Source organism: Haemaphysalis longicornis, unplaced genomic scaffold (genome assembly GCF_048455015.1).
Source record: "Haemaphysalis longicornis isolate Haplotype H1 unplaced genomic scaffold, Haemaphysalis longicornis Haplotype H1 scaffold_2, whole genome shotgun sequence".
NCBI lineage: Eukaryota > Metazoa > Arthropoda > Arachnida > Ixodida > Ixodidae > Haemaphysalis > Haemaphysalis longicornis.
Genome location: NW_027526295.1, coordinates 53,232,279 through 53,258,453, shown reverse-complemented (window position 1 = coordinate 53,258,453; position 26,175 = coordinate 53,232,279).

Sequence of the window (26,175 nt, the reverse complement as noted above, 5' to 3'; positions counted from 1 at the left end):
AAGGCAAATGATACGCCATTCAACTCCTACCATAACAAGGTCACAGCAAATAAACGCCCAGCTTCATCTATACTACAGGAGAGACCACAAAACTCAGCTTTTTTGCTTATAAGCACAAAACATCCACCAGACAAGCCTGCAGACGGACTAACACATGCGCTGTAATGTTCTAAAAAAATCACGCCATATCCACGGAATGAATGATGATAAGTGGGGCGAAGCTCGAGAGGGGGAGATCATCGGTAACCGTAACTCTCCCGTGAAAGTTCGCCCATTATATCATTAAGAAAGACGTAAGACTGTGTGCGTACATTGTACAAATCAACTTTTATTTTCGGAGTCAATGCTCCCAGGCCCAGACCTGGTCAAAGACCCCGCGCCATCGAGGACTACCCCGCACCTCCACCACAATTTGTCACGTAGGATGGGACACAGCGGTAAAGAAAGAACTTTTATTTAGGGCGAACTTGTGCCCGAAGAAGACGAGAGGAAACGCGCAAAGGTCCTTGCGTCTCGTTCGATCTCCGAGAACGACTGCCTGCGTTCGTGGCGTGATCTCTTGCGTGATCTTCCCCTCGCAGTGCACGTGTGCTCGCGCCTCCGTTGGCGAACACAGACAAGCTCGCGCTCCCGGTGCCGAGTTTGCGCTGCCGGTTGCAGCCGGTTCTTGCGCGTGCAACGCGGCCCACTTTGCGACATCTCGGAAAGCATGCGGCGATCACGTACCACGAGACACAAGGGATGGACAGACCCATGACTTTAGGAGCTTCGCCCCTAAAAGGGCTCTAATGCAGCCGCCATGTCCTCATCACTGCAGACCCTTGTCTCCTGAATGACCGCAATGTCCACGCCCATCCGTTGAAGGAGGCGTAAATGCTGGTATTGTTTTCTCCTGTTTCTTAGGCCTCTCACGTTAAGTGCGGCAGCGTACAATGCTGTGACACTTGCCATTGTGTTGGAGCACCTCAAGCGACCTTTTCACCCCCAGATGTACCACCCTTGCGGGTGGTCCTGGACTACAGTGACTTTCCTGGCTTTCTGCGATGCTGGCAATGGAAATATAAGATATATAAGGTATAACCAGCTTACACTTTTATTTAGTTCTGAGCATTCGAAGCATTTTAGGTGACTATTTGTTGTATAGCGCTCGGCCAGTAACCGTACCCCACATTTCCACAATATCTCAAGTCTAGCAATTGCATTTCTTAGACGGAAAAGCGTCCGCAAATGTGTGGTCGTCCTGCTGACCGCTGTGAGTGTTCACCCAGCGCTAAAAAGTGCTTCCTGCTCCCTAGTTTTACGCAGTACGGTAAAAGTTTCAGTTGATTTTATTCCCTTAGTACCTATATATTGACTTCGCTGACTCTTCTCCCGCCTTCAATTGGCCTTAGATTTTCCTACTAGCGTACCAGTCAGCGAGGCGCTTGTTCAGCGCTTGTGTGGAGCGACCTGGAATTGGAGCTTGGTACAGTGTACAAACTAACAAAGTAATGAGCGGCACATTCTTCCATTCCCAAACGTGTAGTGGCTTCGTTTCAACTGAGCGAACAAATTGCGACGACCCGTCGGCGGCCGGCGGACTAAAACGCTGGGCCGACTGACTCTGTCGGAAGATCGACGAGCTGTGCAGTAGCGCATTCAAGCCAAGTCATTTCTTCCTCACGTTACACGAAAACACCAGAGAAAATGGGCGAGGATGCAGAGAGGAGGACAGCATTTTCGAATTGGTTTTTCTACTAAATAAATTCGCGTAAACGCACTCAGAGTGGTCGAAACATGGCCTATGGACTCGGGACTACCATTTGCGCTAATAATCCAGCAATGTTTACAAAGCGCTTCTGTGTCCCTTTAAAACGCTTGATTTTCTGTGTGGAACATAACGAGAATCGGTGTATATACTCGGCCCCTGTGTGAAATTCACTACTTCTTCACGAATGGTGATTGTCAGCTTTCGTTTTCCAAATGTATTGTTGCCCTAGACATTCCACGAATCCACCTGATGCCCGCATCTCTCGAGATGAACAAAAAGGTGATGGCTTCCAGGGCACTGCTGCGTTAAAAAAAAAACAACTTTTATCCCGGGGGTGGCGAGGGGGCAAAATACTCGCTCGCGCGGCGCCTGACCTGTAAGACGCATCAAAGCTATCTGGCGAGTTCGTTGACCATTCGACATGATGAAAAGGAATGCGCTAACATGGACGGCACGAAAGCTAAGGAAGGCTCTGCCCTGTGCTGTGTCTTCTTTGCTTCGGCACAGTCCTTGCTAGTGCATTTCGTTTCGTGATATATTGGCCTCGAGGACATACCGTGGCGCCACCTACGAGTGACGTCACTTGTAGGACGCCGAATCGTGCTGTCGTCTGCTACAACACATTTCGCGTGCGTATGCGTAAACGTGTTTTTTTTTGTTGTGGCCACCGTCTCGCCCCCTCCTTGTGGATTTGATGCAAATTACCCCAAAAGTTGTCTGTAAACCAAACAATTCGGCAAGTAATCAGCGACTCGCTTGTTCCCGGCGACACCGCCGCGTTCAAGTAGTTGCTACCATCGCGACCCACAGCTCTTGCGCAGCCAGCTAACGCCAAGGACGATGCAACTAATGCCGAGAAAAGTACGCTGTAAATTCATTATGAAATACTTGTGACGGGATATGTGTGACCCGCCGCGGTGGCTCAGTGGCTAAGGCGTTGCGCTGCTGAGCACGAGGTCGCGGGTTCGATTCCCGGCCGCGGCGGCCGCTTTTCTGATGGAGGCGAAAAGCAAAAACGCCCATGTGTACGAGATTTCGGCGCACGTAAAGATCCCCAGGTGGTCAAAATTAATCCGGAGCCCTCCACTACGGCGCGCCTCATCGCCTGCGTTGCGTCGACGCGTTAAACCGTATACAATCAAACGGGATATGTGTGTGCATGGAAACACCTTGTAACGGCGACGGAAACGCACCGCTCACTTATGATCTCACCGCGCGAACTGCTCGTATTACCTCGTAAATGAATGACTACGCGAGAGCGGTGATCAGATTGCTTCGCTGCACATGCTTGAAAGTATTGTTATGGTCTGCAGTTTGGATTAATCAGTGCCTATTTCCCCTACGATGTTTTTATATATCATGCCCGGATTTGATTAACGATCACTGCCGTAGCCTGCACTCTGCATGGCTGATGTTTACTTTTCGCGACAACTTGTCCGCAATGTATGAACGGTAAGAGGAGGAGGAGGAGGAGGAGGAGGAGAGAAACGTTTATTGGACTTTTTAACGCCTTCGAGCGGGTTTGGACAAGGCTACATTTAGTCTTCATCAGGTGCTGGACTGGACTGGACTGGAAAGGACTTTATTCACATCGATCCTGCAGTGGGCGGGGGTTTAGCCGGCCTTTCTCAAGAATCAATTTCGAAACTCGCGACTGCTCACAGAAGGCGAGGTTGCGTACAAGCTTGCGAAACACGTCGTTAATGATTTCGGGTAATGGGGAGATTTAGAATAGGAGAACCGAGCGTTGGGGGCCCCCAAGAAGTTAGAGGAACCCAAACGCAACACGCGCGTGCGCGACAGGAGGGCCTTCAACAGCTCGCAGCCGGCTTCGGATGCACGTAATCTGCGGATGTTGGGAACTATAGGCTTGGCGTCGCAGCAGATATTTCATCGCCATTAGAGTTGCGAGTGACAGTCCCTAACAGAACGTTAACACGAAAACACAAATTAACACGAAAATGCTTTTAGAACGCGCTTCCTAAGCGAAGTGTCACACGCTGCAAGCCAACTACGGAGCAAGACAGGAACGGTGATCCTACAAGTGACGTCAAAACGATCGCAGCGCCGGCCTCTCCAGTGGTGGGCCTCGCGGCCAATATAAGACGCGTCGTATAGGGCGGTGGAAAGCGCGGAGTACAGGAGTCATCGTGAGCACCTTTCTTGTGCGCCTAAATAACCACACAACGGCGTTTTCGTTCGTTCGGGGTCAGGGGAGCTCAGACAGCGAGGACTACTCGAAACGGGTGCTGGGAAGTGAGTGTTTATTTCACGCTAGGTTCGTGCGAAAGAAGAGAACATGAAACGGCCGTGATGGACTAAGAGGGGTTGGGTGGAGGGGGAGGCTTGCCCAGCGCTTGTTGGACATTCAATCGCCTTGCTCGCAAACACAAGAGACGTAGTGCTGCTGGAGCGGCTGTGTGTCGCTGCGCTGGCGTAGACAACAGGAACCACAAAGTGTAAGTAACCGGTTGAGACAAAACGGGGAAAATAATTCCAAGCTTTTAAAAAATACATGAATTCTGGATGCAGCTTGCTCAGCTTCTGCTGTTTATTATGTGTGCTACTGCTTTGAACAAGCCACAAACTCTGCACGTATTTGCAGATTTGCACTACAGCTGTGCGTAATTTAACGAGAAAAGGAAACCAAACAAGCGTGAGCGGGGAAATTGAACACCCAGCTGTTTCCACCCATGACTTGGTCTAGGGTGAATAGGGGCGGAAACGGCGGTGGAATGGGAAGCGGCCAGCCTCGTTTCCCACCGGCGATGCCGCCTCCCTTCCCTGAAACACCCCGAGTGTTGAGGAAACGAAGGGCACACGTCTTACACCTGCCTCAGAAGACGACCGGAAACAGGCCGCCCGCGTAGAAAACAACGGGAAACGAAGCCGTGTTAAGAATGGCAGCGGCTCCTGGCGCTCGTCACTTCGAGAAGCCCCCGCCGTCGCCGTACCCTGTCTTCGCCATGCTCGTCACTCGTGCGACCGTGTTGTGCGCGCTCTTGGTGCTGATGTGCGTGCCGTGCATCGTGGTGAGGGCTCTGCGGGAGGCCGAGGCGGGTGCGGGCCAGGCGATCGAGGCACTGTTGCACATGGCCCAATGCCGAGCCACCTGCCTCTCACAGGTGAGCGATTCGCGCAATGCCTACTGCGTGTTTCTGCTTGCCTTAGGGCAGTCTCTCTAGATTCCCCTAATTTTTGCATTCAATGCTTATTATTTATTTGTTGCGGTGACTGGTTTTGTGTTTTTCGCGTATTTTATTCATGTGCACCTATGATGAACCTGCTTTTTGGTCGTGCGCTTTTATAGCATTGGGAATAGGTCCCTTTTTTACGTCAGTGTCGATAATGTTTTCCGTATCGCTCATACATGTAGCTAACGTCTCAACTCCCCATGACGATGACTATCATGGTAATGCGTGCTTATCCTGCCGTAGTTTGGAAGCACTTTTTTTATTCTAAGCTATAAATAAACCCTTGAGGCAACCGCCGGTTATACCAGCTAGTGAAAAGGAGTTCGGCTTCAACAACGGAGGGAAGCCAAACGAAGCGCTAAGCGGATTGTTCCGGATAAAGCGTACCCATGTAAAATTTCAAACTAGCATTCCTAACGCTGTTCTTGACCACACTTGAGGTTCATTGCGGTTTTCAACTTCGCGTATGGAAGAAGAGAAAACAACTGAGGGTGGGAACTTAAGAAATCAGGCGGAGTTTTTGTGCAGTTGGACGCCAACGGATGCTTACGCCCGTGTCTACGAGATTTCGGCGCATGTAAAGAACCTCTGGTGGTCAAAATTAATCCGGAGCCCTCCACTACGGCGCGCCTTATCGCCTGCGTTGCGTCGGCGCGTTAAACCCTACAATCAATCAATAATTAGAACATGAGGGCGGAAAGTACCTACGGAAGAAATATCTGTTCTACGCTCCTCAGATAACATAGATACTTGCTGAACAGATTTTTCTCTCTTTCCCGGTCTCGCTCTTGGCGTTCTTCGAGTGCTGAAATTATACGTCACTACAGCGGTGTAGCGGCTATTGGCCAGCTTTCCTTTAGTTGTAGCAATTAACCCATTCGACAGCCACTTTAAAAGAAAGCCACAAAAGCAAAGCAGAAAATGAAGGCGTATCACCTGCGACGAGCATAACACCCAGTGCTACTCCGTGCTGGCGATAACTATAGCTTTCGCGGTGCTCCCACCCGCGAAGGAAAGATCGCAAGCGTTTATCGGACGTGTTGAAGAGTATCTTAAAAACCGCTGGCTGTTTGGCATCAAAGGTAACGTTTATTCTTCCGGTCTCTCATGCAAACGATTCAGCTTGCCGTGAAGACACTGCCGTCCTCCTCCGAAGACAACGAGTGCTTGCAGGGCAACAAGGAGTGCTATATGGTGAGTTCCTTCCACTCCTGAGAACCTTATACCACTGTACTTGCGAGGGACTTCGACATGGAGTACCTAGGGAGGCAAGGGCTGTCGAAAATAACAGGCGGCAACGTTAGTACCCAATGTAGAGTTCCACTGCAATCACTGGTTCGAGGTGAACAAAATAAAAACATTACCATGCCTTCCTAAAGGAAGCTGAGAAAAGCGTGAAAGCTTGCTTACATCAAAACTGCGTGAGCCGTGCGTCGAATCTTCGCCGACCCTTCCCTGAAACTGCGTCCAATCGATCGTTACGCCTTCAAAGACCCAACTCGCAAACGAACAACAACAAACCCACGCGACGATTTTTCACGCACTAACTAAAAGCGCATACGAACGATCTAACTGGATACCGATACAAAAACGTACTCCTTCTTATGATCGATGCGCGTATTGTCTTGTCTAGAACGGTTCCTTTTTCGCGATTTCCGAATAACGGTTTTGACATACTGGAATTCAGGTTTCATGCACGCGTCGTGTGTTCACATATCTAATAAGAGCTTTTCGGCCGACTAACCGGTCTACGGTGAAATTCATTAGTTTTTGGACAGAACGCCATCGGTATCCCTGATAAAGCTATCGTTATAAAATATCGAATTTTCGGTAGCTTCTAAGACGGCTCGATCGGTCATCTCACTTAAAACTTCGCGATGGTTTCTCCACTGATAGCTGTTGTGCAGTCCTGGGTCCTCGCTTGAGTGATTTTCCTGTGTGTGTCCAAGGTCACTGTTAAGGAATTAGCGTCCGGACGAGCGGTAGGTCATCACTGGATGCTTCCTTTGCTTTGCAGTGCTGGGAAGTGTGCGGCCTGCTCCACAAGAACTTCACCGTCTGGGGACCCATGTGTGGCGCGGACAGCATTTGCGTGAGTAACGTCGGCGCCCCGCATGGTCAATCGACGTGCTGCGACTACCTACTTAGCCTTGTGATCTTCTCTTGCATGAAATTATTGGCTCAACATTCCCTGTGATGCATATTCAATTTGCTTTCATTGGCTTCTAAAGTTAAGATTTCACGTGGCTACCCCGATCTACGTGAGCCGTTATAAGTACCCAACTATGAAGCAACACAGGAGCATTTATCGGTTTTTAACTCAAGGTGCGCTACTAGACGCCAACAAGAGCAGTATCTAGCCGGTCCTTTTTCAATTGAGCTCATCTTAAATGTACGCGTGCACAGTTCACGTAGACTGTCATGGGTCGCTGTTGCGTTCGGGTATAGTTGGAAGGGTGGCGACTATGATGTATTTGCGTTTCTGCACAAGAATCGCTGCCATGACGACCATTGAAGCTGCCAAGGCCATGGAACTACCATTTATGGGCACCGAAAAGCTGAGGAGCCACTGGGACGCCGACCCGGTTGGTCCCTATGGACTACTCTGCGTTGTTGACCAGCCAGGTTACTGCGTACACTGGCTAGTTGCGCTCGACTACATTATGAAGCTTTCCGCCCTGTTTATTTGGATACAGCCATTCTTGGCCACGCCCGTTGAGTCCGTAATCAGCATCGAACCAAGGGATGGATCATACAGCACGGGATACGACCAACTGGAAGTCGGTGGGAAAACCCTTGTCTTCGCTGAGGACATCTATGCTGCTGATGATGATGATTACATACATGCATACGTACATGCACACATACATACATACATACATGCATGCATGCCTACATACATACATACATACATACATACATGAATGCATACATACATGCACATATACATACATACATACATACATACATACATACATACATACATACATACATACATACATACATACATACATACGTACATGCATACGTACATACATACATGCATACATACATACATACATACATGCATACATGCATGCATACCTACATGCAGACATACATACATGCATACATAAATACACACATACATACATACACACATACGTACATACATACATACATACATGCGTGTACCAACACTTGGAATTCATTCGCAACGAGGGCGATGCGGCCATTGAACATTTTGTACGAAATGACGCTCCACTCCAAGCCGACCGCAGGTTATAGTGAGTGGGGCGGCAAGCCCGGCACTTATATACTGCTTCGAACAAGGCCGCTATTCTTTTGTTGAATCTCTAAAAAAGCTAGGTGTTCTGCCTTGGTGCGCAAATGGTGAAGTTTTGAGTTCAGACACTAGCGGCCCGGACTCGAGCCCCAGCTGTAATGAAGATTTTTTCGCCAATTCCATGTTCTCTTGGATTAGTTCGTCGCATTGTCTACGCATATTTATTTATTTATTTATGATACCCTCAGGGCCAAACGCATTACAGAGGGGAGTGGGGGTAGAATACATGTAAACAAACAAGGAAAAAATGAATTACAATATAATATAATTATACAGTATTAGCTGCATGACCAAGAGAAAAAAAACAACTCACAAACATAACAAGAAAACAGACGTTACAGAGCTCCTATTTATACAATTCAAGCTAGAAAATTTCGGAACTGTTCGTTATCAATAATAGATACATCACTATAACGAAGGCGATTCCATTCCCTACTAGTCCTGGGCAAGAAAGACTGAAATAAACGCTGGGTTTTGCAAATGTCAATTCCAACTTTGTGGCTGTGGTCGATACAGTCAGATCGATAATGGGGTCTAGCGATAAACTGGTCATGCAGAACATGGTGATGACGAGTTATTTTGAACTAGTTCTACGGAATTTTTAAGTTTATCCTGACTTCGGTCCCATACCGAGCATGCGTATTCCAGTTTGGAACGTATTAGTGTTTTGTAGAGCATTAATTTAAGTTGCGATGGCGCCTTATAAAAACTACGACGTAAGTAATCGACATGTGGTTTGCGTTGCTAATTACATATTTGGTGTGAAGGTTCCAGGTTAAGTTAGTAGTAATTTGGATGCCAAGGTATTTATAATATGCAACGGATTCTAATCGGGCACTGTTAAGGTAAAAGGGTGGTGGGGCAGTCTTGGTGCATGAAATACGCTTTACTTTACATTTCTTGATGTTCAGTTCCATTGACCAGTCTTTGGATCAGTTAGCAACATCATTAAGGTTAGACTGTAATAAGGTGGTGTCATTGTCACTAATTTTTTCATGAAAAATAACAATCATCTGCAAATAGAAGAACATTCGAGTTTAAAAGAGTAGCCAATTCGTTCATTTTAATAAAAAACAATAGCGGCCGAAGAACCGATCCCTGTGGAGCGCCTGATGCAACGTGACTAAAACCAGAACAACACTAATTAGCAACAACAAACTGAGAATGATTAGTAAGAAAAAATTTTATCGATCTCAACAAGGTATCGTTCTAATATAAGCATTTCAATTTATGCAGCAGCAGTCTATGTGAAACCCTGTCAAACGCTCATGAAAAAAAAATTACACCATCTTCCCGTGGGGAACCCTGATGATGCGAAGCATCGTGGCGGTTCCGTGTGGTTCCATTGTGTTGCCGTTATGTTGAGTGATCTGGTTTTTACTAGCGCCAGAGGGAATTCCGCGTCCGGGTCCACACCGGTGGCAAAGGCACGCAAGTGCTGTTATGTTACGGTGAGTAGGCGGTGGTTCTCGAGGCGCCGAAACTCGTCCATCATGTTCTTGTCGATGTTGTCTCTGTGGTAGAATCGGTAGCCTCCGTTAGCTTTGGTGAGGTAAAGGTTGTTGACATTGGTGCACCGGCTGAGAGCAATGTACACGCTCTCCTGTTCGCAGCTTTGTTGTTGTTGTTGTTGTTGTTGATCCGGATAATTATTGGCGCATACCCAATCAGGGGATCGCCCAAACAACAGAGTATTGTAAAAATGAATGGTATTCTTATCAATTCCCGACACGCCTAGGAAAGATGATTTAGATCAGTTGGTTTTGAGAAGAAAAAAAACTGGAAAATTAAAGCGAGGATGACCAATCTCAATCATAAAGAGAATCGTTTATAATTTTCAATGTAGCGCAGGAGAGCATAGCATACATCCCGGCGGCAAAACCCCGTTTCGGATGTTCCGAACGATAGTATAGCCGGCCCTGTTAGTGATATCCCCAAACTGCAAAGCGGCACCTCCAGGGACTGACGTCTCAGTCGGGAAAAACTTCGGCATGTCAACAGGTAGTGTTCGACAGACTCGTCTTCGTTGCAATAGCTGCACAGAGCTGTTGGCGCCAGACGAGACCTGTGCAAGTACCTATTTAACTGGGGTACTCGACAACGTAAGGCTGTGATAACCACCTCTAAGTTGCGTGAAGGGCACCATTCAGGTTTCCATGAGAATTTAAGATGATTAAAATCACTTAATGACAGTAAAACCGATTCTTGCTGTTCTCAGAGTTTCAGCATCCTACGGTACCTATCTGCTGTTATTAAAGGTGTCGGCTCTACGACGTCTACTACAGGACCAGAAAGTCCTATCCTTGCTAGAGAGTCAGTGAAGTGAGGTGGCAGGAGTGACCGAAACCTCCGCAGAAGAGGAGTGTCTTTAGGGGAAGAAAGGGCTAAGCATACAGAGAAAGAATCAGAAATTATGATTGGAGATGTAATTGATACATCCAGCTTTCGTAGAGCCAGGACAATTGCCAGGAATTCCGCGAAGAATATCGGGATAAAATCAACCAGACGAACCGAAAAGGTCCAGTTAGGGGAAAGGGAAAGTATTCCTATGCCGGATTTTTTTCTCGTTGAGAGGCATCTGTATATATTATAGCACCTGGCTGCATGGAGGCCAAATAACCTTCGAGAAGACGATTGAGCAGTCGGGCTGGTAAAAGTTTAGCATTTTTGGGGAAAATGTTCTGGAAATTGATAGAAAGAGAAGAACTCCTGTCACTATATTGAATAACCTGATTTATTGCTACGCCCAACGGAGAAAGGAGGCTCTGTACCAAAGTGGTTTGTGGACATAAGGACCTGGGCCATTGGTGCACCATATCACTATGCTTTAATTATGGCCCTATACACCAACCCCCTGAGTAAAGCTTTTTAACTAGTGCCTCCTTTACAAATCTTTCTAATCTCTTTCATCATTGTCATGGCGCTCTTTGCCTTTGTCGGCCTTGCGCAATTAAACCCAAAATCATCATCATCATCATCATTGGTGCACCATAAACGCACCTGGTTCTGCAATAAAGATAAACTGCTCCCTGTTCACCTCAGAGCTATAAGCTCTCAGAGAAGTTTCAACAGTCAGTGTCCGGAACCTATTAAGCAGAGGAGGAACGCGCGCTTCCAAGTAGACTACTGCATTTGCTGCATTCTTAGGCAACCCTAAGCAGCAGCGAAGAGCCTGGCGCTCCAGAATAACCAGACGATGAAGCTTATACGCCGCGGACCCAGCGAATAACACGCACCCAAACTCTAAAATGGGGCGAACGTACATCCTGTATATCATAAGAAGGGTCTCTCTGCGCATTCCCTTCTTTCTATGACTGAGACGTCTTAACATCCCAACAGCACGTGCACCTTTGGCCTCAATGAGGGCAATATGTGGGGTCCAGTCAAGTTCACTGGCGTAAATTATCCCAAGGTACTTTAAGGAAGGAACCTGAGGAATTATGCACTGTCGGTAGTAATGTTAACAGGGCCTGAGATCGGAAAAACTAATAAGGAACATTTGTTGACGTTCAAAAAGAGACAAATACTGTCCAACCAGGAGACAATGAGGTTTAGATATGATTGCATTAAAGCGTAAAGTGATTGAATGTCAGGTGCTGATGCAAAAAACACAACATCGTCGGCATATACATATGTGGAGACACCAGAAACCACCGGAATATCGCTTACAAGGATGTTAAAAAGAACAGGGGAAAGGACCGCCCCTTGCGGAACGCCCCTAGACTGTGGCCGCTGTGAGGAAGTAACATTAAATTTAACACAACTGAACTGTCTGTCCTTCAGAAATTCACAAATCCAAGCTATAATGTACCTTGGGAAGTTTAGGACTTGTAACCGGGACAACAACGCAAGGGCATTCCACGCTATCAAAAGCTTTTGCTACATCTAGGGTAACTAGAGCCGAAAACTGGTTAGTGCGACGGGCTAGTTTAATCCGGCTTTCAAGGTCCATATGCGCACTCCAAATGGAACACCCAGGGCGGAAACCGATTTTTCTCGGGCTAAAGATTCTAGAACTAGACACCAATTGCATTATGCGTTGCTGCAAAATCCGCTCGACTAATTTAACCACGTTCGATGTCAACGCGATAGGCCTGATGTTTTCAATCAAGAGGCCCTGACCAGCATTCTTAAGTACAGGGAGTATTTTGGCGAGACGCCAGACATCGGGGATCCATGCATGTCTAATAGAATAATTGATCATGTTAAGTAAATTATTCGGAGCTTCATCATATAATAATTTCAGCATTTAAGTAGTAATGCCATCTGGGCCAGGAGCTGCAGCAGTCAATTTAGTTCTTCTCGTCCTTCTTCTTCTTCGGCGGTTCCCCTACGGGAAGATGACGACGGTGGTTGAACGCGAACCTATCTCGTGATGGATTCTTTGGTTGGCCAATCCCTAGGGGCATCCTGCCACAATCAGCATCAGAGGCGCTACGGACGGGGCTGGTTGAGCTGCAAGGCGCGTGCCGCTTCCCGCCACAGCTTTCCCACTGGAAATTCAGCATCCCCCTCTAAAGTTTTCAGTTCATCGTTTCCGTTGACGTTCAGCTTCGCGTGCCTTCGTTGTATCAGTAACTTCTTGACGTAGTTTGAATGAGTCAAGGACATAAGGCGCGTTCGTAGCGCTTGCTTTTGTCCCGGATTCGTAGCGTAGTGGGAAGAGCACCGCGTACCTCCAGTTGCGGCCAGAGAGTCGTGGAATCGAAACCGGGCGCCTCTGACTATTTCTTTTTTATATAGTGTAGTATCGCGGAGCTGTGGGTGTGAGGAGAGTTGCGCATGCGCAGTGAGCGTGTGGACGGCGCCGCCATCAACGACGCAGGACCACACGAGCCTAAGATATGCTCCGCATTTAAAATCTAAGAAGATGCGGTCGGCATGAGATGATCGATCTAAGATTTGGTGCAACTTGTGAGTAAAACATATTAGTTGGGTTTCACACGAGTATGAATTACGAAACCCATGTTGAGCTGCGGAAAAAAAAATGAGTTAGTCTCAAGAAAGTTAACCAAGTTACTGTAGATAATGTGTTTTAATATTTTGCAACAGTTACTAGTGAGAGAAATAGGGCGATAATTAAAAGATTTTTTGCTGCCTGTTTTAAAGAATGAAGTCACCTTCCCATTTTCCATTGTTTAGGAAGCGTACCCGTGTCCAAAGACTGTTGGAATATTTTGTTAATGCAACTGAACAATATGCGCTAGTGGTTTTCAGAAATTTGGTGTTAATACCATCAAAGCCGGGAGATGAGTAGTTATTGAACCTGTCGGTAAGTAGCGACACCAGATACATCTATTCGTACTGGAGGTGTAGATTCAAAATTCAATGCTTGTGTTGGGAGAGAGAGAGAGAAAAAAAGTAAAGGAAAGGCAGGAATGTTAACCAGGCTACGGTCTAGTATGCTATCCTGCACGGGGAAAAGGGGAACAATGAGTGAAAAGAGGAAAACAGAAAAAGAAGGGGAAAGGTACGGACAGAGCGTCGAGTGGTGTGCCCAGCGGTAGGAGACTAAAGACATTGTCTAAAGTTCAGACAGTTCGTAGAGAGTAGTCTTGCGCTACAGTCTCTTGTGCAATTCCGTCGTTTTGAGGAAACACAGGAGCGCTTTTGTCGCCTTGTCCGCAGACGACGGAGAAGGCCAGTGGCCCAGGATTGTCTCCTCAGAGAACGGGCGCCGAGAGTCTAACTTTCGTAGAGTCGCAGAGAGCTGGCGGCGTTCGGTTGAAAACCGTGGACAATCGCAGAGGACATGCCGTATGGTCTCTGGTGTTCCACAGACTTCGCACGCCTCACTGGCTGCCATTCCAATCAAATAGGAGTAAGCATTTGTGTATGCGACTCCAAGCCAGAGGCGACAAAGAATGGTTGCATCAGATCGTGGGAGGCCTAATGGGAGGGGGCGCTGAAGATGGGGGTCCAGGGCATGGATACGAGCGCTCATGAACTCTTGGGTGCTCCATTTCGATAGCGTGGTCTCCAGAGCAAGTTTTCGGAGAGTCCTAGCGGCGTCCATCCTGGATAACGGAATAGATATGGTCTCCGTTTTTTGGTGTGCCAAGCGTGCGGCAGCGTCCGCACTTTCGTTTCCGACAATGCCGCAATGACTGGGAAGCCACTGAAAGGCAATGTCATGACCCGCTTGGGTGGCACGGTCGTACAATAGTCTTATCTCGGCCAGCAGCTGTTCATGAGGTCCACGGCACAGGGCTGACTGGAGTGATTGAAGCGCAGGTTTTGAGTCGCAGAAGATCGCCCATCTTCGGCATGAAGTTTGTTCAACGGTATGAAGGGCACAACGGATGGCGGCAAGTTCTGCAGCCGTGGAAGTGGTGAGATGGGCTATTTTAAATCCTGTGGACATGGACATTCGTGGTATAACGACGGCGCCGGCAGAACTAGATGTTGTTACGGAGCCATCGGTGTAAATATGGGTGCAGTCACTGTATCTCTCGTGTAAATAAATGAGACTTAGCTGTTGTACATCCAGCGTTGGAAGATCTTGCTTCTTTGTTAAGCCTGGGATAGTGAGGCATGCTCGAGGCTGCGTCGTACACCAAAGTGGGAGTGGCGGCCTCATCGCAGGCGTGTAGTTGGATGGCATGCTGGTCATGTTGGAAGCTACAACCTTTGCGAAAGACGCATGGGGGCGTTTAGATGGTAGACTAGCGAGGTGATGATCCGGCAGCCTGGTTAGGTGCCTAATATGCGCCCTGAGTGTTTCAATTATCAGGTAAGTGGGTAAGGGGTGATCACGAGCCACAGCAATGGTTGCAGCTGTTGAGGTGCACCGTGGTAGGCCAAGGCAAGTTCGGAGAGCCTGCGCTTGTATGCCTTGCAGTTGCTCAATATTGGTACGGCACGTACCCGAAAGTACAGGCAGGCTGTACCGTAGGGAGCCCAAGAAAAGTGCGTCGTACAGCTGAAACAGTGACTTCATAGATGCTCCCCACGTCTTGCCGCCGATGAACTGGAGAATGTGGGCCACTGCAGACAGCCTCTTCTTCAAAAAACGAACATGGGGGCTCCAAGAAAGGTCTCTGTCGACGACCACGCCGAGAAACATGTGATGCTTCACATTAGATACCCTTTCGCCATTAACTGTCAACGGGTATGCGTACATAGGCTTCCGTGAGAACGCAAGCACTGCGCATTTGCTGGAAGACACTTCCAACCCTTGCTTGTGCAGATAGGTGTTTGTCAAATCTGCAGCCTTTTGCAGGCGCGCGCGCACGTGCCGTCGAGTCACTCCATCTGCCCAGATGCAAATATCATCCGCGTAAATCGACAGATGAATCGTTCTTGGGAGGGAGCTTGCGAGGCCGATGAGAGTCAGGTTGAACAACGTGGGGCTCAAGACGCCTCCCTGGGGGACACCTCGTTGGGTGTAGTGTATGGACGTTGGGCCATCTTGAGTCATTACAAAGAATGACCTCCCCGAGAGGTAACTTCACACCCACTGGTAGACGCGGCCGCCAAGCCCCACTGCCTGCAGCGCTTTAAGGATGGCATCATGCTCCACGTTGTCATACGCTCCTTTCACGTCCAGAAAGAGTGCAGCGCATATGCGCTTGATGCGTCTCTGCTGCTGCACAAAGGTCACCAGATCGATAACGCAGTCGATAGAAGAACGGCCACGACGGAAACCAGCCATGACTCTAGGGTAGACGTTGTAGTGTTCCAGGAACCACTCCAGGCGTGCAAGGATAACTCGCTCCATAAGCTTGCCAACGCAACTGGCAAGTGCTATGGGTCGGTATGCCGCCGGGTCCAGCAGAGATTTTCCAGGTTTCAGGAGCGGAACAAGGCGGCTAGACCTCCATTTTTCAGGGACTATGCCATCACTCCATAGGTCGTTGAAGTAGTTCAAAAGGGCGTGCCGGGCGCCATTGCCAAGGTGACAGAGGGCAGCATAGGTGACTCCATCTGGCCCAGGCGATGACGATCGGGTGCAGAGAGCCAATGCCGCCTCGAGCTCTTCCATTAAAAACGGCACGTCCATCCGAGAATCCCGCGAAGCGGGAATGTCAGTGGCAAGTGATGAACCAGCATGACCTGTTCCACTGGCGATCCGAACGCAGAAGTCCTCTGCTACTTCGAGCTCCCCGCGTTTCTGGTGAAGAGCCAGAGCCTTGAATGGGGAGCGCTGTTGCACGGGGGTCATTAGCCCTCGCACAGTTCTCCATATTCCGGACAAGGACTTCCGAGGGTCGAGTGATTCGCAAAAGGACTTCCAACGCTGCGCTTGCACTTGGATAATGCGGCGTTGGATCTTCTTCTGCGTCCTTCTCGCATCTCTTAAATCTTGGAGAGACTTCGTACGTCTGTATCTTCGTTCGGCGCGCCGGCGGACAGCTCTAAGGCGTTCCAGCTCTATGTCGAACTTTGTGATTTTAGGAGACAGCCGTACGGAACGTTTGCAAGCAACTAGCGTGCTTCCAATGGCAGACTCCAGATCTCCAGGCTCGTCGCCCCCGCGAAAATCTTCCATCTTGGATTGAAATTGTGACCAATTGGTCACCCGAATAACGTTGGGGTCGAAGCGACTTTGTAGACCATGAATCTTCAAATAAGTCGGAATATGGTCGCTTCCATGGGTTTCTATGTCTGGAAACCATTGTGTACGGCCGGATGAGCATTGCGACACAAACGTTAGGTCCAAGCAACTGCCGTAGTTCGTGCCACGTAAAAAGGTAGGACTTCCATCGTTCAGTAAGCACAGGCCATGGTCTGAGGCAAAGGACACCAGGCTCCGGCCTTTGCTGTTAATGCCTGAGCTTCCCCAAAGCAAGTGGTGTGCATTAAAATCCCCCGTAATGACCCATGGACCAGTCGTTGTGCTTAGTATGCCCTCCAGCCTCTTGCGATCGAAACGAGATGATGGGTGTATGTACGCACCCACGAGTGTGAAGGTGAGCTTGCGTTTCCTGATGGTCAGGCAGACGTACTCGTTACCATTGTGAGGCTGTACAGGATGATGCACGTAGGTGAGCTCACGTCTGATGAAAACCGCGACCTTGCTGGGCTCCCGGAATGTGGCTGATTGAAAAAGTTCATAACCTGATAGCCTATTAGGTTTATATAGTTTCGGCTCACAGATGACGAGGATGGGGATTGACTTCGTAAACACAAATTGCCGGAGATCAGAGATGCGTGGCAGCAGACCTCTGGCGTTCCACTGAAATATGGAAGCGTCCTTGACATCCGCACTGAACGAAGGGCGCACATTGGCCATTGCACTTGCTCACCCGAAGGTTGCGAGTACTGGCTCCAGTGCATCCAGTACTTGTAGCGCACTCAACGCTGATGGAGTGTTTATGTTAGTCAGTAACGTGCGGATGGCATTTATGAGGGACCTCAAGACCGCTACGACTTGCATATCTGGGCCTGAAGCCGGGGCGGGAGATCGCATGACTGTCTTCTGCCCTGAGCGTTGGGGCTCAGTCGGAGGTACAATCGGTGGCAGTTGGGGCCACGTGTCAACCGACGAGGGTTGAGACTCCTTCCGATGCCTGCTCGGCGACTCCTGCTGGACCGGGGGTGGCGGAGGCGGCGGAAGCGGGCGCCGCGGTGGTAGCGGTGGGGGAAGTGTTTGTTGCACTGGTGGAGTATCCGCTTGCATAGAGGCGTTGGGTGTAAAATGGTGAGGTTTCTTTGAAGGCCTCCGGCGTCGAGATCGGTGGCGCTGCCGCTGTCGTACCGTCGCAGCAGCCTCCTTGTGCGTGGAGTGATCCCTCACCATCTCTTTCAAGACAGCGACCTCCCTCTTCATGCGTGAGCACTTCTTCGATGAGGCATCATGAGGTCCCTCACAGTTGGCGCACTTCAGGGTGCCTTCACTGCAGTCGCTAGCCTTGTGCGGCCCAGCACATTTGGGACATACAGTGGCGCTCCCACAGACAGCAGCGACATGGCCAGTCTTCATGCACTTGTGGCACTGGAGGGGTTTTGGAACATATGGTCGGACAGTCTGACGGAAATGTCTCACCTTAACATGGGCAGGAAGGCTGTCGCCCTTGAAAACTATCTTCAGGCACCTGGACGTACCAATGCGGCTCACGCGTCGGATGATAATACCTTCATGTGCAGGTTTGATTAGTATTGGCAGGTCCTTCTCCGGAATAGACGCATCGACGTCATAAATGACGCCTACCGTCGTGTCTCCATACGGAGTGTCATGGGCTCGCACTTTTATGTCTTGCAGTGACGTAATCTTCCGCAAGACCTCCAGCGCACTCCGGTGCTCCACGTCGATAGCCAAGATATTTCGTCGGGAATTAATCCTGACGTCTTTGACTTCTCCAGGTACAGCGGCCTCGAGAAACGCGGAGACTGCCTGCTTGTTAAGCATCCTCAAGTTATCTGTCTTGACCTCTGGCACGAACAGTATAGTGTGCACAGGGTGTCTAGGCACGGGCTTCGCTGTCGAGGTGCTCGACCGCGAAGATGCCGTGAGGAGCCTTCTTTTCGCCTTTTTTCCAAGGTACACTTGAAAGCCATCGTCGGAATCACCGTCGCTGGGAGCTGAGTACAGCTCGGTGTCCTCGGTGTCCGTGTCAGTTGGGAGGCCGGCGCGCTTTCTGGAGGCAGCGCCTGCCGGTGGATCGACGTCGCACGGCTCCTCCGGGGGATCCCCGTCCATCACAGCTCAGAAAAAAGCGGTGTACCGCGGGTTGAGAGCAAAAAATACCACAAATAGTCGCAGACGAAAGAACCAGCGTCCTACAGAAGAGGCACTTCGTCGTCGTCTTCCCCTTAAGTTGGGAGAATTGGCTTTGAAGAATTAGAGGAAAAATTGCTAATAGATGTTTCATTCAGAAGTGCTGAACAGAGATTGTTGGGGATGGGTTTGTCAGATGAATCATGCAAGGCAATAGTATCATGAGGGGGAGGGTTAATGGTCCGCCAAAATTTTTTTACATTTGAAGCAAGCATCGATGGAAAGGCGTTAGGTAGAAAATTTTCTTTCGCTGTTTTGATAGCCGCAAATACGCTTCAGTTGAGTTTTGTACGCATTCCAACGCAATGTGGAAGGTGAACTTTTAGCTGCGAAATAGAGACGCTTCTTCTTGTTCGATAACCGTTTTATATGAATGTTATAAGGGTTGTTGGTACCCTTTATGTCGGTTTAGGTGCTGAGGCAACCTTACAACATACTTGACTAATGTTCTGCCCGTGCCTTAGGTGCCGAGCTCAGTACCTACACGGGAACAGAACGTCGTTACAAAAATATTGTTCCGAGTCTGTCCCGACAAGAAAGAAACAATGCGCGCCAATCCACCCTGTGAACGTAGTTCGAGAGCAAAACTGCAAACGACACCCACAACGATTACCCATGCGACGTCACTTGAATTCACACACGTTGCTCTACCAAAGGTGAAACGAGAGACCATAGCCCTGAACCACACCCGTTATTACTTCAAAGATATTCATTGCTAAGGTTAAAAAGCATTATTTATGAACGGTGTTTGGTTGAGTGGTTTTGAAGAAGCACATGAGTGGAAACTCTTTTCATAAAATTACAGAAAGTTCAAACCCGGCGTTTGACGATCTCACTTCTCCTCCGTCTCTGCTACCGTCCACGGAGGCGAAGAAACCGGCGGCCGAGACAGGGGACAAGTGAGATGCCATGCATTGGTGCGAGCTTCCTTTACTTTTTATAACCCCTAGAGCATCCGCAAGGCGTGTTCACAGCTGCTACACGTCACGTGGACCAAGTGTACAGTGACGTGAGAGGTCGCGTGACGCTATCACGTGGCATTCTGTGAGAACGCGGGGGGTAGACACGCAGATGTGCTCAGTGAGTGCACCGTCTGTCTCCCGCGTCTCCGCGTGGGCTCGTAGCTCAATCGGTAACCCAACGGGATCTCGCTCCAATTCTCTATACATTCCAAATTCGATTCCTGACACTGCCAGTAACTTCTTTTATTTGTTTGCATGAGTTTTCTGTTGACGGTCGTGGCAGAACCCTTGAAAAATAGAGGTGTTTCCACCTTCAGCCCCGCTGTGTGTGGCCAATTTGTGTAGCGCCTGCTTGTAAGGAGGACCGTACATGCCGTGTAACGAGCTGTAAACATGTTCTCTTACAGTTTCCTGGGTGCAAAGTGGCGTGCAAATTCTGGCAGGCAGTCTCCCCGGGTACGTGGCGATCATTGCTGGGCGTCGAAAACAACTGGGCACGCCATTGGTACCGGATTTTCTGCCGCACTAATGCCTCACTAGAAGCCGATCGTCATCGTTCAACGGCCTTTTCTTTCAGCTGCTCGGACAGAGATCGCCAACAATAGCTTGTTCCCCGAGGTCCCGCGGCTGGAAGGTCAAGGCGAGTACGTGCACGTGTCTTGGTCAAGGCCCCTCGGTCCAGCCGACTCGGAGGGGCGGCCACAGGAGTTGCTGGTGTACGCGGTTCTCCTGCGGGGACTCGTCCGCCGGGAACACTGGGAAGGCGCTGGACAGGTGCTTCCGGCGTTGTCCTTTTCTTTCTACGCTGCCTTTCTTTGTTTGTTACCCCCATTAGCCTAAGTGCGCTAGCAAAGGGTGTGTGTAGCGCATGCCTTCATGTTGACTCAGTCATGCTTGCATCATGCTGCGGCCACTAGGGATTTCGGAGAACGAAGAACTACTCGCTGCACCGTTCAATCGTGTAAATAGAAAGCTCCCTCCTTCTACTGCGTCGGTAATCCTTTCTGTTGGCCACATTGCACCGGGGGGAGTGGCGTGTGGCGCGAAACGTGAAGCCTTAGGGTCCACAAAGGATTATATATGCTCTACTTTTGGAATAATCAAATAGTGGAAACCGGGTTAAAAGGGGTGAGCCGGCTGCGAAGTTTCCTTAAATTTCTGTATATCCGTCCAACATTACGGTAATTTCTAGGCAGTATGGAAACAGGATAACTCGCGCTGCAGCGCACGTCAAGGGGGACACCTTCTCCGATCGGCCATTGATCAGGCGGAAACAAGCCCCAGTGTGGACTTGCACTACGGTCGGATAACGGAACTGGTGCTTTCGGACATAAGGGGTTGTGGTTCGGTGGAGGGAGTGTCGCCATCTTCCTTTATCTGTATCTCAGAACTGCTAGGAACACAACCGATGGCACGCGGTTGCGGGAAAAACGTGACGTGCAGACGCAGCACCACAACGCGAGCCTGAGCCGGAGCCAAGTGAAGCAGTCTTCGGAGCTGGTAATCGTCGCTGTGGGACCACACGGGCAGTGTGCCCGTACGAGGCTCCCTCTGGGACCAGAGCTGGACCTCAGCGAGCCAGCGAACGAGGGTTTCAAGTCCGACCTAGACTCAATGCTGGCGGACGAAGCCAGTGCGCTGCCGTCGTGCGCTCCACCGAGGCTGCACGCGATGCGCCTCAGCAGCGGAGGAGCCAAGGTGGAAGCCGACATCTCGTGGAACTGTGCAGAGGTGCCGCGTGTCAAGTACGAGGTGCGTTAACCCTGATCCTTCTCCAAAGTCCTTGCAGTAACAAAAAGCCGCTTTCACGGGATGCACTCTTGGCCCACTTGGTGGAGCAGTAAGATGCGCGCACAGCCTGCCTTTTCGTGGAGAGCGCAGATGCCGTAAATCTCGCCTCAGTAATGAACCGGCGACAAGGTCACTTACGAGTATTCGGGCAGATGTCAAGGAGAAGAAACCAAACCGCTTACGTTATGAGATTTTGAAATAATCATGAGTACAGATCATGTGTGGGTATTACGGAGGGCGCCGCTCCCAGCCATGATGCCTGTTAGTCTGCAGTTCAAGCACGGAGTGTACCCTCTTGTTCCACAGTGCATACCCGCCGTGAGCAGAGCACCGGACGATCAGAGTGAAATTTGTGCAGGTTACGTGGAGGATGCAAGACACCGAGGTGGACGTGACGGGCCGCCTGTACACGTCGCGGCAGTCAGCCACGCTGCCTCTCTGGACGGAAAGCTCGTACACGGTCTACGTGCGGGAGCTCTCTTCTTCGGGGAACACGCACGCCGAGACGCAGCCCCTGTTCGTGAACACGGCCGGCCTGGCGCCGCCTGCCGTACCGCCGACCTTTCGGGAAAGCAACACGCGTGAGCCGAGTTAATTGCAATTCCTGTTCACCCTGAAGAGCTGCGCAAGAGGTTCCAGATAAGGAAGAAGCCCTTTCCCCTCTCTCTCCCTCTCTATGTGTCTGTCTCTATCTCTTTCTCTCTGTCTCTGTCTCTCTCTCGCTCTATCTAAAACAAAGATACTTGAAGGTAAGACTACCCTGGAGTTCAAGTGGTACAGATAGAAAGTTGGTTTGTGCAATGGCCGAAAGGGGTACGGGTATAAACAGTAAAGAAAGGGATCGTGTACGGTTAATGTTATTTGCTGATTTCAACTTTTCCGTTCCTGTACTATGGCCGGTCAGGCTTTCTAAACGCAAGAGTTCGTGTTCACACATAGCTGAATATTTACCCTTGACACCCATGAGAGAGCACTGACGCCGTAGAAATTCAAATTGTTGAACACATAATGTACGCCTAAGCTATACTCGGCTCTTTCGTACTCTGCTTTTTCTCGCACAGCGCTATACACGCTTAGAAAATCATTTGTCGGTGGTCTGTACATGAGGAAATTCGTCTTCCGCTGCCATCATTGACGGTGTAGTTAAAGTAGCCAAGTTGAGTAAATTTGCTTTATTAGGCACATACATAGGGGAACGGAATCTGCACATGCGAGTGGTAGTTCGCACTTTCTTGGGGAGGCGCATTCGGCAACACCCAGTTTACAACCGAGAACAGTTCTTAGAATACTCGTTATTCAGAGAAAAAGGTGCGGGAATTTGAGCTCAATAGCCCTAGCAATACAAACAGAAAGCGAACTCGGCAGTTCAGCGCAGTTCCTTTGGACGTGCACGCAATGGTGGCCCCAGGATACAGGCGTGAGACTAATAGAAGCGACCCAGGCAGAAAACACTTTCCTGCTGAGTATTGAGGCTGTTGTGGAGGAAACCGGCAACGGGCGCGATGCCATCCCCGTTAAAAGCCCCCCTTTAATTTTAAATTTTTACGTAAACTATTCTGTTTAGATATGGATAACTGTGGTTGATTAGGGAGCGATTTGCACGAAGTCGCAGCGATGTCTTCCCTTGTTACGATTACGATAAAACCGTTATTTTCCGCGGGCCACTACGGGTCGGCGTCGGGGGCGGCCGTGGTTTACTTGACTAAACGTAGGTTGGAGGTGAGGAAGAATAGAACATTAGGTTGAGTGGGAAATAGTGGAGGAGGGGACAGGTGCGTAATTTTAATCAACCAGCTATTGTACTTCCGCATTTGCCAGGGAGATAGCCAACCCGCTGCCACAAAGTATAGCTACAGATCCAATCTAATCCAATCAAAATTGATGGGCAGTTGCGTACAGCGACAACGATTCGGCTTCCCCAGTCAAGATTAGTCCAATGTGGCGAGCACGCTGAAGCAACCATGGGCTAACCAATGGTCCACCTTGTGATGAGCATAGTCATTAGTCGCGTGGATTTTTCGTCGCGCCCACAAAACCCTGTTCCGTTCTTTACAGCGCCCAACTGCGTGCGCCTGGACGTCGTGGCCGGCTGTGCAGCAGCTGTGTCAGCACTCATGCTGGCCTTTGGGATCCTCGTGGTCGTCACGGTGTTGGGACGGCGACGTCGATCAGCCCCGCGCCACAAAAGCTGCACGATCCAACTTCCCGTGGCGTCCAAGAACAGTGAGCTTCTTTCTCGTTTGGTGTCGCTGGCGATGTTATTGCATGCAGTACGCTCTCGGGTGACATCCGCGGGTGCTCACTAGTGGCACGCGTACTGTATACAAGTTTTCATATCAACGCAGACTCCTTCGGCACCCCGTGCATGTAGAAGCAAATGCATCGATTCAAACAACATAAAAACAGCTTTGATGCGAAGGATAATGCATCCTTCATTGTGTACTCACTGCACGTCTAAGCATTGTTTGAATCGACGGTTCCAGAAACACTTGCGCCGAAAGATAAAACCCTGCAGAGCAGACGCCGCGGCATTCGATCTCCGACGCTCGCTTGAGTACGTCACTTTGCTGACTGCTGCTTCGCCGCCCGTGTATTATTTGAGTTGTTAGGGAAGCACAACTTCGCTCCAATAAACGTGTTTTCTTTCAAGACAACTGCGTCGTCTCTGGCTTCGTGACAATACATGCACGATATGAAGAGAATAATCAATTCAAATCCAGATCGAATATATGGTACAGCTTATATAAAACAATGGAGGATAAATCGCGCTGGGATGGAACGCCGGGGGGAATCGCTATGACTCTACGATAAACTTTATCGTATGTGTTCGAGAGAAATAAGTGGCAGTCATAGAACAGGAGCAGCCACTGCATTCGACGAGCGAACCGGCCGTCTTGTAGGTGGGGCAGCACGACGTTTTTGACTGCTCGCCTTTACGACTGCGGGTACACAAGTCCGGCTGAGTTGTGAGCGAAGGATTGGGGATGTGAAAAAGGGCAACCATTTTGCCAGGCGATGAGAAGTAACCGTAAACGGTGTTTATTAATGCGAGCGTCTCTCTTCCCCGCAGGCTCTTACGAGAGGCACAGCCGACGCGGATCCCAGCACTGCGGCGGACGCAGGGCCCTGTTCAGCGGAGTGGCTCAGACCTGCGGTCGTGCGAGCCCTCTGGGCGAATCGCGCGAAGACTTGCTCTCCGCTCACGAGAAAGACGGCAGCGCCAAGAACTTGGTTTTCGAGCCTCGACTGGAGTGAAGAAACAAACCCGCACCATTTTTGATGGCGTGCAGTGCTAGAAAGAAGCGTGGTGGGCGTTGAAACGAGCGTATATTGTGAGCGTCTTTGACGCATTGCAATACATGCCCTCGCTTCTGAAACGCCCACTATTGAGATATTTCTATGAGCAGAGCACTGAAATCTTCAGTTCGGTGAGGCATGCTGCCATCTACAGTGTGCACGTTCATTTCTATTCTATGTTATATGTTCTGGTGTTTGTCTATTTCACATATTTATTCTTCGTGTAACGTTGATTCTCTGCAGCGCTAAGGTGGACATTCACTTTTCAAGCATTGCAATAACAATGCGATACCTTATAATGACCGGAACTTATGGTGCAGCAGGACTGCACGCCTGCAGGTATTCATCTTGCTCAAAGTTCGTCAGGGTGCTCATATCGTGAAACAGCTTTCGTTTTCATGTTCCCCGCAGCAGCAAGTCTACCCCTTACAGAAGAGGCGATTGAGGCACGTAATATTGGAATGGGAATATTCCCTGATCTATACGTTTATTAGTTTAAATAAGCCTGTTATTCGTTCCATCCAAAAGCTTAAAGAGGCATACCCACCTAGTGGCGAAAGTTTGTTGTGGTATCTTCTCAAGTAAGACCCTCCTGTGACACCCATCGAGATATTTCCCAATCGTTCCAGGAACTACGTACATCAAAAAATCGGTAGCAGTAAAACCGGCTTCGAGGGGAGAAAAGAACACTACATCAGTGGTTTCTTTTGCGTAAGCCCTATTGCTGTCCGAAGCCTGAACTATTTGTTACTCTGCGTGTATTCGTGTTTTTCTGGATTTCTCTAAAGCCTTCGACCAGCTCTGCCACAGCACGATTTTTGAGAAACTTTGAGAATAAGGCATTCATGGGAAACCACTCCTTCTGCTAAAATATTTTTGGTGTCGTGAACAGTAAGTAAAAAATAATTTCATATGTGCATTTCAGTCAATCACCATTGGGGTCCCACAAGGCAGCATATTAGGGCCATTGTTATTTATGTTGTAGATATAAAATATACGTGTGACATTGTGTACACTGATGCAACGACTATACATTTCACTGGCAGCAATCTGCGGCGTTAAAATCCACCTGTTAAAAGAACACTACGGGACCTTAAATTATGGAGTAAAGTGATCTCCTGTCTTCTTGATACTAG